This window comes from Malus sylvestris, chromosome 4 (assembly GCF_916048215.2).
Source record: "Malus sylvestris chromosome 4, drMalSylv7.2, whole genome shotgun sequence".
Lineage (NCBI taxonomy): Eukaryota > Viridiplantae > Streptophyta > Magnoliopsida > Rosales > Rosaceae > Malus > Malus sylvestris.
Window position 1 is genome coordinate 22,586,268 of NC_062263.1, and position 13,948 is coordinate 22,600,215.

The 13,948-nt window shown below is 37.7% G+C and overlaps 1 pseudogene; it reads right to left on the reverse strand.

Moving 5' to 3' along the window:
* Positions 1 to 7,113: 7,113 nt before the first annotated feature.
* LOC126618212 (uncharacterized) lies at positions 7,114 to 8,321 on the reverse strand (annotated as a pseudogene).
* Between the last annotated feature and the right edge of the window lie 5,627 nt (positions 8,322 to 13,948).

Below are 13,948 nucleotides of genomic sequence, written 5' to 3' on the forward strand. Positions count from 1 at the left end.
CTTGACAAGCACTAGATGCTGCAACGATGAATTCAGCTTGGCTAGTTGAGAGAGTGACTACTGGTTGTTTATTTGAAGACCAAGGAACTGCTCCTGAACTCAGAGTAAAAACATAACCAGATGTGCTCTTTCTATCGTTCTGATCACCAGCATAATCGCTATCTATATAGCCAACGAGTTCTTCAGTTCCTCCATTTTTGTAGAACACTCCAAAACTGACTATACCTTTCACATACCGTATTACCCTAGATGTGCTTCCGTAGGTCGTTCCATATATCTGCTGACCAAACTCACGACAAACATTAGATCAGGACGAGTGGCAGTCAAATACATGAGGCTTTCTACTATTTGTTTGTAGAATGTCTCATCAACTCTTACTCCATTTTCATCCCTAGTTAATTTAGAACCAGGAACAATCGGATTGTGCACCGGATTGCACTGATCCATACTGAACCTTTCTAAAACCTCCTGAGCATACTTCCGTTGATTGATAAAGATACCATCCTTTCTTTGCAAAACTTCAATCCCAAGGAAATACCTTATCTTTCCAAGATCAGTCATGTCAAATTCATCCATCATGGATTTTTTAAAGCTTTCAAACATGGTCTCATCATTACCAGTGAATATAAGATTATCAACATAAAGGCACACAACAAAAAATTTACCTTTATCGCCCATTTTAATGAACAAGGTGTGCTCATAAAGACACTTCTCAAAGCCTTCCCTACCAAAGTAAGTTTCTATTCGACTGTACCAAGCTCGAGGGGCTTGTTTGAGCCCATACAGCGCCTTCTTCAGTCGATATACCTTAGCTTCTTGTCCTTGTTGTTCATAGCCCGGTGGTTGATCCACGAATAATTCCTCATGTATCTCTCCATGCAGAAATGCAGATTTAACGTCTAGTTGGTAAATGTTCCAGCTTTTGCATGCAACAAGTGAGATGACTGCTCGAATGGTATCCAAACGAGCTACTGGTGCAAACACCTTGGCATAATCCACTCCATACTTTTGACTATACCCTTTCGCGACAAGTCGAGCCTTATATTTGTCCACTTCACCTTTTTCATTGAGCTTCGTTTTAAAAACCCATTTGACTCCAATCGTTTTTACTCCAGGTGGAAGTTCAACAAGTTCCCATGTGTTATTCTTCACGATAGCTTTGATCTCTACATCCATGGCCTGTCTCCATTTGTCATTCTTTACTGCTTCCTCGTACGTCAAGGGATCGCTGTCAGAACATAGGGCTATATGAACCATATCGCCGTGTTCTTCATTAGACAGGCCCTGACCACTTACATAATCCTGCATCCACGTTGGTGGTCTTCGACTTCGTCTAGCATGAAAAGTGTTCCCATCAATTGAAGACTCTCTTTCTTTGAATGAGTCACCTTGAATTGACCCCATGCTTTCTTGTTCATCACTTTCTTTGCCAAGACTTTCATTTGTACCTTGTTCTTCTTCTTCCTCCCACTCCAGATCCGCCAAGATAGTTTCCTTGTGACTATCATCCCAGTTCCACCTTTGGTTTTTTTCAAACACCACGTCTCGACTTACAATTATTTTTTGAGCAATGGGATCAAATAATCTGTAGGCTTTAGATTCTTCACTTACTCCAAGTAGTATACATTTCAGACTTTTGGCATCAAGCTTGACTCTCTTGCTATTAGGTATATGGACATGGGAGATGCATCTAAAAACCTTAAAGTGACTTACTGAAGGCTTGTGACCACTCCAGGCTTCTTCGGGAGTCTTGCTCCTTACGGCAAGTGTTGGACTTCTATTCAAAACGTGCACTATCCAGTTTACTGCCTCAGGCCAAAATTTCTTTGGAATTTATTTCTCTAACAGCATGTTGCGCACCATATTCATGATAGTGCGATTCTTTCTCTCCGCGACCCCGTTCTGTTGAGGTGTATATGTAGCTGTTAATTGCCTTTGAATACCATTCTCATCACAGAAGTGAGTGAATTCTTGTGAAGTAAAATCCCCTCCGCGATTAATTCGAAGATTCCTTACAAATGCACCAGTTTCTTTTTCGACCCTAGCTTTGTAGGACTTAAAGCTTGCAAATGCTTCTAATTTTTCAACCAAGAAATAAACCCAAGTTTTTCTGCTAAAGTCATCTATAAAGGTTATGAAATACCTGTTTTTTCTGTTCGATATTGGATTTATCGGCCTGCATATGTTTGCATGCACAAGCTGAAGCACTCCAGATGCCCTTCATACGCTTTCCTTTGGAAAATGATCGCGATGTTGTTTTCCAATCAAGCAGTCTTCACAAACATTCAAGGGAGCCTTCAACTGAGGCAGTCTATGCACCATATTCTTCTATTGAATCACCTTGAGACCAGTCTAACTGAGATGACCATAACGACGATGCCAAAGCTGAGTTTGATCTGCAGTTATAGTGGAGAAACAGCTTTCCTCCTTTGATAGACATCGACCAATGACGGCGAACATTCTATTGCATGTCATCTCAGTCTCCATTAGTAAACCTCTTTCATGATGGTAGATCTTGCATTTTTTGTGTTGCATGACAACCGCAAGACCCTTCTCTTGAAACTGTCCGATGCTTAGTAGGTTGTTCTTCAACTCGGGTACAAAGAAAACTTCAGTAATCACCTGCACAATCTCATTCATCTCCATGCGAATGTTGCCCTTTCCTAGCACAGTAAGACTCGTATCATTACCCAGCTACACTGTTTCTTTGAAGTTATTGTCGAACAGTGAAAACAACTCTATTTTCCCACACATGTAATTGCTACATCCCGAGTCAAGAAACCACAGGTAATCTCTTCCAGCATCAGTGCCATCCATATACGCCATTAAAAGCATCTCTTCACTGGTCTCGACAAAGTTGGCCTTTGTATCTCTTGATCTTTTGGGACATTCCTACTGAAAATGACCTAACTCATGACAATTGTAACATTCTAGGGTATATTTATAAAACCTACCCCTTCCTCTCCCTCTTCCTCGGTACGAACTTTTTCCACCACTTCTTCCTCCTTGCTGAAGGCGGTGAGTGATTTGAAGGGCTTGTTCTTCCACAGTATGGCGGCTAATCCGTTGTTTATGCATCAAAAGACTACTTTGAAGCTCATCTATGGATAGGATATCCAAATCATTCGATTCCTCAATCGAACATACCATATAGTCGTACTTGGAAGTCATGGATCACAGGATCTTCTTAATAATCACCATATCTTCCATCCTTTCGCCATGAATTCTCATCTTATTGGCAGTGGTGAAAGTTCTCCCAAAGTAGTCATTCACCGATTCCCCTTCTTTCATGTGTAGCACTTCAAACTCTTTGCGAAAAGCTTGAAGTTGAGCACGTTTGACTCATGATGTCCCTTAATACTTCTGCTTCAAGGAATCCCATATATCATTCGCTGTACCCTTTTTCAGTATGGTCTCTAGAATGGAGTGATCAATGGCTTAGAACAGATAGTTCTTGGCCTTCAGATCCTTCAACTTTTGGTCCTCAATCACCTTCTTCTGTCCCTCAGTGAGATCCGTCCCTTCTACTACTACAGAGATCCCAGTTTCTATCAAATTCCAGTATTCCTTTGAACTCAAAAAGTTCTCCATAAGCATACTCCAGTGATCATAATGACCATCAAATTGTGGGATAGCCAGCTGCACAAAACTACTCTCGCTTGTCATGTTACTCATTCTTGCTGATTGCTGTGGTACAAATTGTTGGTCAGGCCCCGTGATGGGCCTTTGATACTAGATGTTAAAACCAGGTGTAATGGCAAAGAGCTTGACAGGAACAAAAACACGACAACTTTAATATGCAGGGAGAATATTTCTTATTGAATTAAAAAACAATCATGGCTATTAAATAGCCTTGAAAACAAGCTGAATGGGAAATAACAACCACGACTTTACAACCCTAGAATTGTGGAGAAAGACTAAGTCCAAAACAGAAGATAACATGTCCCTCAAGACTAGGGATTATTATGCATGGCTTCAAACCACTACGACCTAGAAACAAGGAAAACCTAACCTTATCAGCTAGGAGATCTTAACAACTTTAACAGATGTAGAGGTGGAGTCTGACTCTTATATGCTTATTCAGATGATTAATAAGGAATATGCAATTGATGCTAGTTTGGAATGTTTTGTTTATGATATTGGCCAGTTGGTGTCTCAATTAGGAAGAGTGAGGTTTACGTTTGTTAAGCGGAATGGAAATGTCGCTGCTCATGTTGTCGCTTCATATGTTGCCTTACATGGTGGTGTCTTCCGTTTGGATGCTCTGGGGCCGGAGTTTTTATTTAATATTCTAGCTCAAGATGTAATCCTGGATTGCAGGAGTAGTTAGAGATGATCTAAGGCAATGAGCAGTACCAAGTTTCTTGCAAGTGGACGACGGTTGGGTCGTAAAGAGAGTCTTTGGACTCCAGTTCACGAAGTGGTTCCAAGACGGGCCGTCGGAATCTAACTTCAGTTTCTTGAAGGGAGGGCTTACGGATTTGCTTTCATCCACCATGACCGCACCACTCAGACCATAGCTCCTCTGAGAAACGGAGATTGCTAGATGTAAGCACTTGCTGAGAAATTAGATTGTAATGTATTTTCATGATCCCTACTGTCTATCTTTTAGGTTTTCCTTAAAAAATCAAGTCTACCGAAAATCACTCAAATCTGAACCATATGACTGTTGGATTAAATAATAGTCACTTTAGTGTTTACTAGCAAAAATGTTTGTTGTTCTCTGCGGGTTTTGAAATCGTAACCACAGTTCAACACACCCCATATCTAAATAATTCATAAACTAATCAAAGCAGCTGAATCACATAGTAAACGAAGTCTTTCAATGTGCATCCTATGTACAACCAAAAGGACGGATTTCTAAGTCCAAGCTATATACAATTTGCATGAGTTTTTCTTATCAATTTGAGAATGATGGTGATGTGGCTAAAATGCACTTGCACATATATCCAAAAACTACTCTATTCATCATCACTTAACCAATTTGTGGTGCTAGGACCATCTCATCTTGCTCTCACTTCTCTTGCACGCCTCTTACGCACCACATCCTCTTTCTCCGACTTCCAAAAATATTTAGAATTTGGAGACTTCTCTTTTGAAGGCATGTTCATGATCTCACAATCTTGTTGAGTCATTCTTTCTTCTCTAACCAGTTCCCTTTCTTGCCTAAGTAGCTTTCTTTCTCTCTGATTAGCTTGAAATTCTCTCCAACAGCTTCAACTTTTGCCTCCTCTCTAGCCTTATCAGCCTCAAATTTCGCCATTTCTCGTGCCAAAGTCAATTCACTATGACAAATAAGTTCTTCCATGTACTTTGCATTATCATGCTTGGAAGCACTTCCTTTTCTCTTTGAAGCCTTCTTACCTTGATGCCTAATTGGATAACGGGTCGAACCTGATGCTTGTTTAGGGATGGGCATTTCGGGCACTTCTTCTGCATCATCTTCATATGAGCCATGATCAGGTGTAGAGTATAACAGGGTGCTGTTCATGACAACTTCTGGACCGACAGACACAACTCTTAATTTAGGACAATCTTTGACAATATTCCAACATTCCCACCGGTTGAATGATTTATTTTTGGTTTTGGTTTTGGCAACATACCAAGCTTGTGCTTGAATTAGCTACACAATGGGGGAGAAGAAATAATTATAATCAAAGTAGTTAACAAATAAATAATACAAACAAATAATTATAATTAAAGTAGGTAACAAATAAATAATACAAACAATAAGTAGGTAACAAATAAATAATACAAACAAATAATTACAATGTAAAATTGGGTATAGTACAAACAAATAAATAATATATTGTTACCTGATCTGTGTAATTTTCCCCACTTCGAACATTACTACTAGCTTGTGCCAAGGCGTCTCTCCAAATAGTAAACGATTGGCTAAGTAATTTCCAACGACTAGACATCGATTCTTTGGTTCTACTCCCACCCATTTTCTCAAGATAATTGGTATGAATAAGACTTCACATTTCTCGCAACTGCATCTCATTACCCATACGCGAACTATGAGTAACTTCAACCCAGCTAGTACACAATGCAACATCTTCAAGAGACGTTCAATTCGTACCTGCATCCGTAGTCATTTTGTTGAAAAAAAATTGGATTGAAACTTTGAGAGAAAGATAGGAATGTGATTGAAAGTAGTTGAGAACATATGAAATTGTGGTGTAAGGTAGATGATAATGAGAAGGTATTTAAAGAAAAGTAGAAACATTTTTTTTTTAATTTTCAGATATTTTTTTAGGATTTTTTACAATTTTTAAAATTTTTTATTCAAATAATTAATCTCTGTCGTTGGATTTAAAAAAAAATAAATTCCAACACTCCAGATTGTGCCACGTGTCACAACGGTAATTTTTCTTAATTTTAAAACTATTTTTTCTTTTTTTTTTAATTTATAAAGCAGATTAATATTAACTGTTGATCTTAGATCGAACGGTTGATATTAAATCAGTTTTTTTTATTACCGTTTCAAATCGAACGTCTCATATTAAAGAGCCGTTGAGATCGAACGGACCGTGGGAAGCCACGTGGCTTCCCAACAGTCACCTGCATTTCCTGACGCGCCCCCTCTCGCGAGTGAGGGGCACGCACCTGACACAAAAAAAATAAAAAAAGGACCGACGCCAGGCTTGGCGTCAGCCTGACGTCACACCCGCCTCGGGCTGCAGGGCTGGCAATCCTCCACGGGCCTGGGCCTTGAGCTCCCACCTTCATTCGGGCTGCCCAACGTTGGAGCCCTATCCACCGGCCCTCGGGCCCTTTCCCTTCGCCTGTCCCCCAAGCAACCACCAAGGGTGGAGTTGCTCTTATAGAACATCTACAACTACATATAAATATAAAGCAGTGACCGTTTTACATTTGAAACTGGAGAAAAAGAACATCTTGAAGCAAAAGACCGAAAATTACAAATCTTTGGCAAAAGATAACAGCTTTCCTGGCCTTGGGACTTATTCAAACCTAAAATACCAATTCAGTCTTAGTTCAGAATAATAAGCTTCTGTTCTTTCTTTCATTTCTGCAGCGGCTTTGCCACATATGAGTTGATATGCTTAAAAGTAGCTTCCCCTTCACCATAGTACAAAAAATAAATCTTCTTTAGGAAGTATATATGTCCTGGCAAATGACACAATGCTCTGATAATAATCTAGCCATGACACTTCCCTCTTCAATGACCAAATTACCGCTTCGCTTGTTCCACAAGTGCAGGGCTTAAGTCTCCCCGTCATTTAGCTCATTTAGAGTGATATTCACTGCTCTTGACTCTGATCCTTTCTTAGGCTTCCTGAAAAGCCTGTGTATCCCAACCCAGTCCACCGCATAAAATGCCTTGGGGGGTAAGATTGTAAGGTTGTAAACTGGTGTGTTTCCAACTCTCTCAATTACCCTCGAAACCGAGTAAGGTCCATTGTGACCCCATTTGTTCCCATTAAAAGTTTTAGCGCATTCGTCTATAAAGTTCTCGAGAATCGGATGGTTTACATCAAAAGTCATCACCGCATTATTTAGTGTAGTCCGTTGTTTGGAGTCCTTATCTATAATTTGTGCTCCAACTGCATTCCTCAGCCCCGAAAAATCTTTCAATATTACGAAGTCAGTGTCCAAATATATGCCTCCATACTTGTACAGCATTGCAAGCCTAATAAGATTTGCTAGGTTTTGAGATAATGGGATGTAACCTGGGTCCTTCCTCCCACTCTTCAATTCCTCAAGCCAAGACTCGGACGGCGTGTCCTTGACCAAAAAGGGCAAGTCCGGCGTGATTGCTAGTATTTTGAATCCTCTTTCTGAATCCATGGATTTCGATACGACCACCAAGCAGCCTTGAGGGTTGGACTTGAGGAGGGTGTCCAAGGCCAAGAACTCTTTTTTCCCAATTGACTTTGCCGGTGAGAGCCATATCATGTAGAACTTAGAGCTGCATCCATTGTTAAGGAACTCGAGCACTCGACCGTGGAATTGCTTTGTCAAGTTGTCAGAGTGTAGTATCTCAACCTCCGGCAGTTTTCGCCGGAACCACCCTAGCCTTCATCTTGTGTGGCATTTTCTGGAGGAATCAAAGGATCATGAATTTCATCTTCAATGTTATCAATATTTGCTTGCATATTGGGAAGCTGTGACGTTGATTTGATTTGCTCTTCAGGAATTTGTGTCTGGTGATCATGGTCAAGAATTTCATGATTGCTGAGGCCAACTCTTTGCATGGAAAGGTTGGAAATAATACTGTCTGCGTAGATGACAAAAAATATGGAGGCAAATGAGACGGTGGAGAAGATGGAGGATTTGGCTGTGCGGCCGAGCAGCATATAATCCAACAGTACTTTATCTGACTTTCTTTTGACAGACGTGAGGGTAAATTTGGGTAAGGATCTTTTTGGAGAAAGTATTGATCTTAATATGATGAATAAATAAGGCATACTTTGGATACGGTCCCTAGTTTTTAGCCTTCTTTGACTAAAATCATAATGGTATTCAAAGTTTGATCAAAGTCCCTTGACCTTGTACACCTCATTATATTATTATTAATATTTATATTTTTATAGTTTTGACATTAATTGTTTGATATTTTATGAGATTTATATTTTAAAAAAGGGTTGCAAATTAAAAGTGGGTACAAACTAAAAATATAAATATATGATACAAAGTTTAGCCATAAAACATAAATATACCATATGTAATTTTTCTATCATTGATTACAATGCCACATGATGGTAAACACATGGGCACAAATATAAATAAAACTTTAAAAAATATGGGCACCAAAAGAAATTAATATATGGGTACAAATTAAAACTGAAAAGAAAATTGGTACAAATTAAAAAAGGTATGCAAATTTAAAATGGGTACAAACTAAAAATAAAAATATATGATAAAAAATTTAGCCATAAATATAAATATACTAATTGTAACATTTTTCACACTAAATGAATATTTTTAGGTAAAAATATTTTATTATTGAAATAATTAATAATGTTATTAATACCCAAGAACCTTGATCAAAATTGAAAATGAATAAGGTTTTAATCAATGAAGTAGCGAAAGGAGGGATGAGATCCTAATTTCTCCAGGGAGACTTTGGATGCGGTCATTGACCATGAATATTCTTTGATTGAAACCTTGTTGATTTTTAATTTTTGATCGAGGTCCCTGAAATTAATGTGATAATTTATTTCTATGTACGTTACTATATTTTTTAAATTGAAAATTAGAAATTTTAGTTGTTTATATAAATAAGATTTTAAATAAAAAACCATAATTTGTGGGATTAAAAATATTAAAATATAAATATATTATTTTGTGTATGTGTGTGTGTGTGTGTGTGTGTGTGTGTGTGTGTATAAACATGGGTACATTCATCAAATTTAACCAAAAAAATTATTGTATCAAAACATGGGTGCATTCTTCAAAATCACAACAAAAAAAAACATATTAGGCTTAATAACATTAGTAAATTTCTTTGATTAAACTTGACATGGATACATTTTAAAATCAAAGAAAAAATAATGTACCCATATAAGTTAAAAAATGGATTTGAAAAAAACATTTGAATATATTTTATATAAAAAAAATGCTACATTTTACATATAACAAATTGGTATATTTAAGAATGAGTACATTTTAAGATTAAAAAGTTTTACATGAATGGGTACATATAATTAGCATGGATACACTTAGCAAAATAAAAAGTACAAATAAAAAAAAATATAGGTACAAATACAAATAAAATTTAAAAAATATGGGCACAAAAAGAAATTAATATATGGGTACAAATTAAAATTGAAAAGAAAATTGGTACAAATTAAAAAAAATTACAAATTAAAAATGGGTACAAACTAAAACTAAAAATATATGATAAAAAATTTAGTCATAAATATAAATATATTAATTGTAACATTTTTAACATTAAATGAATATATTTAGAAATAAAAAAACAATTATTATTAAAATAATTAATGATGTTATTAATACCCAAGGTGTGACAACCCGTTCTTAATTTTATGTTTTTATTAATTTTAAAATTGTGAATTTACAAAAATGCCCTAGAGGCAAGGACTTTGACTTTTGTTTACCATCGTCAAGAGGAACGTATGACTTATTCTTTTAGCGTATCATTGTCGTACTTGTTGGTGCGAACGCATAGGCGAAAGTCGTTTGCGAGTCCGAATGATAACGGTATAGTTACAGACTTTTGAATTTGGTTATTTATATTTTAGTTGTAAATTAATTTAACTCCTTCAAGGAAGTAGCCCAATCAAATTTTAGGCACAAAGGACCAATCACATAAAGGGAAGGAAAGCCTTCAGCCAATCAGAAAAAAAAAAAAAAAAAAAGGAGAGCTCCCAGCTTCCCCGTCACCCACACATTCGCGACCTCCCCTTTTCCAAGGCCGATTCTGGCCAACTCCTGTGGAGTTTTTCGACGCCACCACCACCATCTTGAAGCTCTTATTCCCCTCTACAAAACCCAACCAATAATCACCTTGATTAACCACTGTATGAGGTGGTTTGAGACCACGAAAGTCGACGGTTCTCGCTGTGCTCCGGCCACCATTTTCAATTTTTCGACGAATTGGCAAAGCAATGGTCGATGCCACCACTTGGGCTTTGTAGCCCATCATCCCAGGAGAAAATCTCAACCAACCTTGACGCTATTGGACCACCGTAGACGACGAATTGACGTCGGGAAGCTTTAGGCACCTGCCGGCTTTGTGGGTAAAATTGACTATCTTCCGTCCACTTTTGGACTTCGTGGCAGGTATGAAAGTTGTTCCTCTCTTTGAGATCTTCATTTATGTTAATTTTGGTAATTTTTAGAAATAGTTGAATTTTTCTGCAAGTCGAGGCGGCCAACCGCCACCTGTGGCAGCGCGTGGGCCGAGGGGTCCCCTGACTTTCCTAGGCTAAATTTGAATACCTTGGTTCTGTTTGTGAAGTCCGATTGACGAAATTCAGTCGTTTGAACTTAGTCCCATTATGGTCCGCCACTTGATTATTACAGCAACCGACGATCCAACTGTTGGATTATCATTAAATTTTAATACATTATAGTATGTAATATGTGAGGTTATTAGAAACTTACGGATTGGGAATCTGACGTACAGATCTTCCCAAATTGGAATTGTAAGTTCGTAAAATAAAACGTTGACTGCCACTTGAATTGGCAATTGGAGGAGATTCAACCGTTGGATCGTAATGAAACTTTAGTATGATGTTTTAGAAGCACAATTTGGATCTTTGGAAGTTACAGATTGGAAATCTGAGATGCGGATCTTTTGGATCGTGTTACGTAGGGTTGTGGACCCTACTGTCGATCTTTGACCGACGATCGACTTTTGGTCAATTAGTCCCAAATCATTCTAGAATGTCCTTGGGGATATGTTTTATGTAAGTTACGTGTTTTATCGATGAGAACTCTGAGATGTGATTTGATAATTGTTGTAGGCCACGATGGTTCATGATGTTTCGATTTGCATGCTAGGGAGTCGTAGCGTGAACCTCAGGTGAGTGAGTCTTTTCATTTTATCGTATGTAGATATGATTGATAATTCCAAATGCTTTTAAATTGTTCTATGCATTTTATGCCATGTTATATATATATATATATATATATATATATATATATATATATATATATATGTTATAATACTATGCTATGGTTGAGTTTTAGATTGCATTATGGTATATCTATATGCATATTATTGGCATATAATTACTGTGAATGCTTTAAAGTACTAAGTTGAACTACAAATGGCTTGATCCCGTTTGAGGGTACGTAGGCAGTCTAACAAGACTGTTAGATGCAGACATAAAACAATCCAAATTTAACATGGTACTTGGTTTCTTTAAGGAAATAAGTTATGATGGTTAACAGCGTAGAGATTAACCATGATTTTATTCTTGTCTATCACTGGGTTTAGTTCTTATTAAGAATGTTGGGATGTTAAAGTGGTTATGCCAAATGACGTTGCAGATGCCCTGGTAAGATTCAGGTGAGTACATGTTGATGACAGTGATTTCAAAGTGTATGGTTATGTTTTTATACATTTAATGCTCATTATCCTGCACCTTGGTGTTAGTGCTCCACCCGAGGATAAGGCCTAGCTTTCATGTGATCGTAGCACTTGAGCGTATTTATTTACACCCAGCCTGTCGTACAGACCACATTATGTGGTTCCGACTTATGTGCAGGAATTGGTGGATGAGCTATATAGGCAACTCCGACATAGTCGTACAGGTTGCAATGAGTAGGCAACTCCGACACTGTCATACAAGTTGCCTATAAGTTGTACAGGTCACTATAGGTGACTCCGACTTATATGCTAGCATTGATTGATGAGATATAGATGAGTCGTACAAGTCACTATAGGTGACTCCGACTTATGTGCTAGCATTGATTGATGAGATATGGGGGAGTCGTACAGATTACTATAAGTGAGATATGAATGAGTCGTACATGTCACTATAGGCAAGGTATTAAATATCGATGATATCGGAAATATCGGTAGTCCGAAAACACGGAAATATCGATGGAAATATCGGGATAATATCGATATCGATAAAAATAATATGGAAACCACGAAAATTGTAAGAAAAACTTGGAAATTTTTATTGAAACTTTGCAGGATGTTTATTTAGTCAATTATCTATTAGTTTAGCACATAAAATTGGAAGGAAATGCATTGCATGATGGATTTAACATTATCAAGTTGATTATATAGCGAGCTGGCAAACATTGTGAGTGTAGAAAATATGTAGTAATTAATGAAAAAAGTTTAAACACACTATAATCATTTATATATAATGAATTAGTACAATATTTTACACTTTAAACATTGCATGGTAAGATACATGAGTGACTTAGTACCACATAGAGTTCCTATGAGGTTCAAATTTTTCACTATCTTCATCATCTCTATGTGTAGAGTGAGTGTATTGTGAAGAGTAGTTATCAAATGATAAATCCCCAAAATAGTTTTGCATGTAATTATTAACATGTCACCCATATGGATCCGAGATTGGTTGACCTTGTCCATAAGCAAAATCATTTGAAGATTGAGTCTTGCATTGTTTCCATGAGTCGCTCAATTCCATCCCAACAGGAATGGGATATGAAGGGTAAGGAAATGGTTGGTTATGAGTATAACCATAGTTACTACTTCCCACTCCAACAGAGTCCGAAGTTATAGATAACGAGTCATCTTCTTGACTTGACAAAATCCCCTTGCCTCTTTCTCTACGAGTATAGTCATTCCCTATGGCACCAATTCCTGGTCATGCCCGCCTACTGCCATGGTCCTCATCCTGTGTTGCATGCGTGAAGTTTGCCTTACCAATGAAGGGGCTCATAAATCCGGGAGGTGGTCTAACATAGTTTCCATATCCACCACCACTACCTCCAGCTCCACTATATCCTTCATCATTCTCACCTCCAGTGGTAGGTGAGTCTCCTCCTGATCTTGTACTATAGCTATCATTAGTATCAGCACGATGTTGTGGTTGTGTAGGATTGGAAGAAGGTGGAATTCCATTGTTTCTTGGTCTTGGGCGCAAAAGTTCTTCCAAAGAGTCAGCGCTGCTAGATCCCATCTCCTCCACTAATACTCTTTCTACATTTATCCCTTGATTACGTGCTTCTTCAGCAACTTTGGGAGCTGGGTTGCCTTCATCATCATCTAAATAAAAATGTCTAATCCATTGATAAAGTTGGTTACCCTCTGTATCATCATCTTCAGCAACAATATCAAACACATCTAGTGGGTCACCACGGTCGACATGATCTATTTCTGTTTTCTTATCTCGAATTTGAAGCTTCATGTTGTAGTAACAATAAACTAATTTTTCCAACCGACTATGAGCCAACCTATTTCTTTGCTTTGTGTGTATGAGTGCAAATATGCTCCAATTTCTTTCACAAGCAGATAAGGAAGCTGTTT